Source organism: Castor canadensis, chromosome 14 (assembly GCF_047511655.1).
Source record: "Castor canadensis chromosome 14, mCasCan1.hap1v2, whole genome shotgun sequence".
Taxonomy (NCBI): domain Eukaryota; kingdom Metazoa; phylum Chordata; class Mammalia; order Rodentia; family Castoridae; genus Castor; species Castor canadensis.
The window spans coordinates 32757598-32763994 of NC_133399.1; the positions used below are offsets into that span (position 1 = coordinate 32757598).

Here is a 6397-nt window from a genome sequence, read left to right on the forward strand (position 1 = left end):
TTGTTGTATTAATTATAATATAATTTGTGGAAGTTCTTATTTGATCTTTTCTCTTTAATGTCTTCAAAGGCTTCCTTACTTTGATAACTCTCTTTATCAGGATTGGGATATTTTTCTGCTATAATTTTATGGAATATATTATGCATGCTTGTAACTTGTACTTTTTCTTCTTTTTTACATGATTTGTACATTGGTCTTTAATGGTGTCCCAGACATTTTGCATGTTCTGTTCATATTTGCTTAGTATTTTAATTGTCTTTGTCTGAGTGGTGTAATTCCTCTACTTTATCTTGAAGTCCCGATATTCTATTTTTAACTTTACCCACTCTATTAGCAAGAATTTCAGCTGTTTTTTTTTTTTTTACATTTAAGTTATTGAGGTTCTCATTTCCAGAATTTCAAGTTCACTTTTTAGGATTTCTAGATTTTCTTGATTTCTGCTTTTTTTATGACTCATTGTCCTCCACATTTTATTTGTTTATTAAAAGTCTTTTTTTTTTCATTATTCTTTTATTATTCATATGTGCATACAAGACTTGGTTCATTTCTCCCCCCTGCCCCAACCCCCTCCCTTACCACCCATTCCACCCCCTCCCTCTCCCCCCACCTCAATACCCAGCAGAAACTATTTTGGCCTTATTTCTAATTTTGTTGTAGAGAGAGTGTAAGCAATAATAGGAAGGAACAAGGGTTTTTGCTGGTTGAGATAAGGATAGCTATACAGGGCATTGACTCACATTGATTTCCTGTGCATGGGTGTTACCTTCTAGGTTAATTCTTTTTGATCTAACCTTTTCTCTAGTACCTGTTCCCCTTTTCCTATTGGCCTAAGTTGCTTTAAGGTATCTGCTTTAGTTTCTCTGTGTTAAGGGCAACAAATGCTAGCTAGTTTTTTAGGTGTCTTACCTATCCTCACCCCTTCCTTGTGTGCTCTCACAAAATTCTTTCTGAGTTCATTCAGCTGTATGCTTTTATTCCTTTTGAATTTTCTCAGATGGTTGAACATGTCATTTTTAATTTTGTTGATCATACTTGCCATCATTCTCTTGAGTTCCTTTGTTGAGATTTCATTCATTTCACTATCATTTAAGCCCTTTACTGTAGAACTGTTGACTTGTGGAGTAGACATTTTACCTAATTTGTTATACTACTTGTGTGTCTACATTCAAATTTATGCATTTAAGGCCAAAGTTTTGGTTGGACCTTTTAATCTACTGAGTCCTTTCAGTTTAAGTAATCAAAATGTTTAGACAACACTGGGTAGTACCCAAGTTATAGTGCCTTTTTTTCACCATTGGACTAAGGGTTTGGCTCAGTACTCAATCATTCACTTACAATGATGTAGACACAAGTTCCAGTCCTTTAGTCCACTCAGGGTAAAGAAGACTTTACAAATTTTAGAAGCAATGACAGTTGACAGACATACTCAGTATAAAATACAGTAATCCCTGATTAAGAATAATCATTGCTGCTGCTGCAGAATTGTAAGACAAATAAAAGAGAACAAATAATACCTTGTGAACTAGGAAGATGTAAGGTCATAATGATAATAACTGAATTAAGAGAGGAAAGATGATATGACTGAATAGTACAAGATGCATGGTGTAATCATGATGAAAGAAGAGGTAGCTAAACAAAATAGAAGAGGATAATGAGAAAGTAAAAGGAGATAAAAAGTTACAGCTGAAAGGATGGTGAGAGAGAAAAAAGTGATCTGCAAATCTAACACTATTTCAAAAATGATGGCAAGAAAGAAGGTTCATGGATGGGTAAATAGAGAAGAAAGGAACAGAATAAAGTAGAGAATGATGTAATTGTTGACAGAAAGTAGAGATGGAGAGCATGATAGCAGAGGCAGAGAGAAGAGATGCTTTAAAATTGAATAGCAATAGGTGGATATATGTTGCTCATGTATAAGGACTGCAAACAGTGGAAGGGACAAAAACAGAATAAAAGAGAAAGCAAGTGAGCAAGAAAGAAAAAAATGCCAAAGACAAATTTAAAAAACTCAAAGACACAGACAATATGAACAGTCAATATTTTCTTCATTGTTAGAAAGGAAGATCATAACCTTTCCTCCTCAAAGCAGATTTTTGATTTATTAAAGCTTAAGATGATAGGATAAGTTGGGACTATCTGTTTGTAAATTTAGCCTAGCAGCAGAGTGGTTCCACAAAATTTCAGGCCCTGACCCAGGGCCAAAGTAATGACAAATAGACTCATTCTGGTTGTAATTTTCCAGCTGGCTTCCAGAGGCTAGGGTCCTAATCTTTCAGTTTCTGGTTTCACTTCCCGCCTGATCTTTGGTGGACTTGAATCCAAAGGCTGTTCTTTTCTGGAACAGCACTTTTCTTAAATCAATGACAATGTTACTGGTCGCTGGATGTGCAAATATGAGATTTCTAAGATGCATCTGTAGCTAGTAACAGGGCTGTACTGATAATCAGGATTTTATGTTTTGAATTGTTGGGGGTGTCTGTGACACAATTGTGATTGTTGTGATCCCATGGGTTGGAAGGTCCTCATAGCAGATCTGGATAATCTTGACTGGGGATCTGAACCACTGCTACTGCCTCACCACACACGCTCTATAACTGGACCCCATGGTCCTTCTATATCTACTGTCATGTTCATGTGATATTCGTGTATACACATCTATGTGCTGCATATCCTGATTTCCTTAGCTTTTATGGAGGAAGTTTGGAGTGAGTTTAGCTGTCTGTGAGATGAGATGTCGTGGGATATTTCCCAGATGTCATCTTAGTACTTCTTTCTTTTCTTTTTTGTGAAGTCAAGGAATAATTGATAGAAAAGCTATGGCTTATACTTTGCTTCATTCTCTGCACTTAGTAAAATGCATGAAAAAAACTTGATGTTCAACAAAAATATTTCAATAAGGTATGGGAGAGAAAAGGAAGAATGAATTAAGAAGGACAGAGATAGAAAGGAGCAAAGGAAAGTATCTGAATATTCACTAGAGTTGAACATACCCATGAGAAATTTTGGGTTTTAGTTCACTAGTTCTCTGAATTCATCATACATCCACAGGGCTTCATGGAGAATATATTGTTGGTCTTCATCTTAAGAATATATCAGAATTATGTCAGAAATTTGGCAAAACATTTGTATTTCTTTCTTTCATATCTTTTTTTGTTCTTTCTTTCTTCTTTCTTCTTTCTTTTGAATTGTTGGGGGTGTCTGTGACACAATTGTGATTGTTGTGATCCCATGGGTTGGAAGGTCCTCATAGCAGATCTGGATAATCTTGACTGGGGATCTGAACCACTGCTACTGCCTCACCACACACCCTCTATAACTGGACCCCATGCTCCTTCTATACCTACTGTCATGTTCATGTGATATTCGTGTATATTCTTTCTTCTTTCTTTCCTTCCTTCCTTCCTTCCTTCCTCTCTTCTTCCTTTCTTCCTTCATCCCTCCCTCCTTCCCTCCCTCCCTTCTTTTCTTCCTTCCTCCCTTCTTCCTTCCTTTATTTCTTTTTTTCTTTCTTACTTGTGCTCCTTCCTTCTCTTTCTTATTTGTTATTACTTGTGTTTGAAGTCAGGACTCTGCACTTGATAGGCGGGTGCTCTGCAGCTTGAGCCACTCCACCAGCCTTTTTTTGTTAGGATTATTTTTGATGTAGGGTCTTGTTTTTGCCCAGGTGTTCCTGGGGCATGATCCTCCTGTTTTATAATTCTTGCTGTAACTGGGATTATGAGCATCAACCACCACACTCATCATTTATTAATATACAGTCTCACAGAATTCTTTGTTCAGACTGACCTGGAAGTGTGATCCTTCTGAAAACACTCACCCATGTATCTGTGATGTCAGGTACTTGTCACTGAGCTCAGAATTTGTTGAGATGGGGTATTGCAAATGTTTTACCTGCGCTGGCCTTGTACAATTATCTTCCCGATCTCAATCCCCCAAAAAACTGGAATTGCAGGCTTGAGCCACTCTAACATCTTTGGACAGCTACTGATTTTGTTGCTTCCACTTTAGTTTTTTCCATCAGCATCATCAACAACATGGAACTCCTAAACAAAACTGCTGTTTCCGAATTCTTTCTTCTGGGGCTGACAGATAATCCAGAATTGCAACCCTTCCTCTTTGGCCTGTTCCTGTCCATTTACCTGGTTACCATTCTGGGCAATCTTCTCATAATTCTGGCCATCAGCTCTGACTCTTGTCTCCACACCACAATGTATTTCTTTCTCTCTCATCTGTCCTTTACTGACATCTGTGTAAGCATGATCACAGTCCCAAAGATGTTGGTGAACATCTGGACAGAGTACAAAGCCATCAGTTACATACACTGCCTCACTCAGATCTACTTTGTTCTGGTTTTTGTTGGAATGGAAATTTTTCTTCTTGTAACAATGGCTTATGATCATTATATGGCTGTCTGCCAACCACTTAGGTAGACAGTCATCATGAACCCATGCTTCTGTGTTGTGTTGATTTTACTTGCTTTGTCCTTTAGTATTTTGGATGCACTGCTGCACAGTCTGATGGTACTGAGCCTGTCATTCTGCACAGACCTTGAAATCTCCCACTTCTTCTGTGAACTTGCTCAGGTCCTCAAACTTGCATGTTCTGACACTCACATTGATAACGTACTGATATGTGTTGAAACTTGCATCTTTGGTGGGGCTTCTATCTCTGGAATTCTGTTTTCCTATTTTCATATTGTGTCCTCTGTCTTCAGAATGCCTTCAATAGCAGGAAAGTATAAAGCCATTTCCACCTGTGGGTCTCACTTGTCAGTCGTGTCCTTGTTCTATAGGACAGCTGTTGGGGTGTACATTATTAGCTCAGCAGTTACCAACTCACCCAGAAAGACTGCAGTGGCTTCAGTGATGTATTCCATTGTCCCTCAAGTGCTGAACCCATTCACCTATAGCCTAAGGAACAGGGACATGAAGGAAGCCTTGAGGATACTCATTCACAGGATAGCATGTCTCCTTTGATTGATCATTTCTTTTGGAATTAGGTTTCTAGATTAAGTTATATTTATTTGACTCTTTGTGATACACAATGGCTGAATCTTTTCTCATTAAACTTTTTTTCCTGAAATAACCAGGTAATGTAATGGCCATTTGAATTTTAACTCAGCTTGAAACCTGGAGTTGGTTTTGGTCTTTCTCTTAAATATTGACACATTATCTCAACTTTTTAAATGTATTTTTCTACTTGGGATCCACAGAAACTGAGTCTGTAGTAGAGACAAGTTTTAGCAAAATTTTTTGTGTAGTTTTCTCAGAATCAGGCAAGTTGGAGAGGGCAAAGAAAATGTTAAGTGAATTCATGGTCACATTTTAAAAATGATCTCCTGATCATCTTTAGAGCCATTAGAATTACATTTGACAGTTAGTCCTCTTGTGAATCAAAGGAGTGGACATTCATATTCTGGGAAGTTTATACTGAGGCCTGATACTGGCAAAATGTATCCTTCACTAGCAAAAATATCTACCATATTCAATAATACTATATGTATAATATAAAATTAGATTAATTAGATATCAGTTGTTTGAAATAATTGTAAATATCAATAATAAGCATGTCTTCAATGGAATGAGAAAAAACCCTAATACTAATAAAATAAAATAATGGAAAGAGTAATCTTTACTCCAATGACATCAAATTTAGTAAAGTACTGGAACAGAAAGAGAATTTCCTTCAGTCCTCCATGTTGTAGGCTAATCCAAGGCCTGAGTCTTCTCTAAAACAATAGGTCATTACAACAAGAGCAGTTATCAGATGTCACACAAATATAAGATTCTTTAGACAGAAAAGTACATCTACATTGCAGGGTTCATTGGTAAGAAACTTTTTTATGAGTCAACCAGACCACATGTCTGTAGTACATTATATGTCAGATCTGAAAATATGGGAAGAGCCTGCTCCACTAAAATAACATTGATTTATTTTGTAAACAGGTGAATAGTATTTGGAAGAAGGAGGTTTGTAGAGGAAGGTCTTTCCTTGCATTGTCTGTGTGGCCTTTGTTTGCATGAATGTTTCTTTATAAGCCAGAAGTCTCCACTTCAAAGAAATGTTGTAATATAATCATGGAAACAGAAAAGGAATTGAGGCATATAGTAACTGATTGTCAGTATTTGACCACATTTTTCTTACACACTGCTGTTTTCAAAAAGTCTAGTGAATTTTTATCAATTTTTGTGTTATACATGTATAATTTATTAAATAAATGTCCTTTTATTTGATGTCATTAAATATCAAACCTAATGGATGAATTGCATGTCTTCTTAATCTCATCTGTGTAATTTAGAGTGAATCATGTGATTGGGTTTCATATTAATTCATTTATTTTTTAATGCTCAGTATTTTTGTATTATACATGATGATATTCAAAATAAGGAGCATTTTT

General features: G+C 36.4%; 1 pseudogene; it reads left to right on the plus strand.

Annotated features, from left to right (window-relative positions):
- Positions 1-4031: 4031 nt before the first annotated feature.
- LOC141416386 (olfactory receptor 7G2-like) lies at positions 4032-4976 on the plus strand (annotated as a pseudogene).
- The last annotated feature ends 1421 nt before the right edge of the window (positions 4977-6397 follow it).